Raw genomic sequence first — 1,075 nt, 5'->3', positions numbered from 1 at the left:
GCTCCACCAAGTAGGGTAAGGTTGCCACTATTGGACCACTTAACTTTAAAATGACATAACAGCGGAATTGTGATACATAGGAGCAACATGATTCAACATTTTGATAAGCCTTATATATAAGAACTTGCATGTGTCATTTGTGATTTTTAGCATTAACCATAAACAGAGAAAATAGAAAAAAACTGGTTTGCCTTGGTTGCTTTCTTTGGACCACTGTTTCTTTAATTGGACCGGTGAGTCGCTATGATTGGACTTAGGAAATTTTGTGCAGTGGTCCATTCAACGGTACTATGAGAACTCAAACAAATAAAAGACAATAATATAATAATCAATTTTATTATTCTACAATTATTCAACGCTTTATAAAATAAAATTGCACAGTCTCATTAATCTGTCTCCAATTTTTGGAATTTTTATAATGTTGCACCTTTTGCTCTTAAATTTTTGTCGTCCAGCCTTCTTTTTAGCGTCGCTTTTGGTACACCATATATCCTACTTGCCTCATTCAGTCTAACTTCTTATTTACTTAAAGCTTGTAGTGCCAATGTCATGCTTTCTTCGTTCGACGCATAGTATTCCCCTCGTGTTGCCATGCTAAAATAAAAATAAAACCATTTAAATTTCTATTTTAAAAGTTGCTATGATTGGACCGGTCCAATTGAAGAGAAACTTACTGGTCCATTGATGGCAATTCATAGCACAAAGACAAAAAGGTTAATAAATAAAAATCTGTGAAATATTGCAAAAAACCGTTTACAAATCTACTTGAACAACTAAATAAGCCGTGCGATTCACAATAAATAACATTAAAAACATTCAATAAACTGTACTTACCTGGTAAACTGTGTCACGAGAAAATTACATCGGGAGCGCGCGAAACACTGCAGCAAACTTCCTTCCCCAACGGAGCTCACGGCGACACTGGTGAGAGCGGGGGTTGGTACTAGCTCAAATAGCTAACGTTTCGTGCAAACGGTTGATTTTTAAAGTACTTAGGTTTCGAGAAATTAGAGCGGTCCAAAGAAAGAGCCGGTCCATTGATCGCAACCTTACCCTAACCTCGGTTCGGTCAAAT

At 36.6% G+C, this 1,075-nt stretch overlaps 1 long non-coding RNA gene across 1 annotated transcript; it reads right to left on the bottom strand.

Annotated features, from left to right (window-relative positions):
• Positions 1–421: 421 nt before the first annotated feature.
• On the bottom strand, positions 422–1,037 carry LOC114356107 (uncharacterized). Its single transcript, XR_003656165.1, has 2 exons — positions 835–1,037; positions 422–594 (listed from the first exon to the last, which is right to left on the bottom strand). It is a non-coding gene; the product is annotated as an uncharacterized LOC114356107 (long non-coding RNA).
• Positions 1,038–1,075: the final 38 nt, after the last annotated feature.

This window comes from Ostrinia furnacalis, unplaced genomic scaffold (genome assembly GCF_004193835.3).
Source record: "Ostrinia furnacalis isolate ACB-3 unplaced genomic scaffold, ASM419383v2 OfSCF2640, whole genome shotgun sequence".
NCBI lineage: Eukaryota > Metazoa > Arthropoda > Insecta > Lepidoptera > Crambidae > Ostrinia > Ostrinia furnacalis.
The sequence above is the reverse complement of the archived record's forward strand: the minus strand, read 5'-3'. Positions and strand labels throughout refer to the sequence as shown.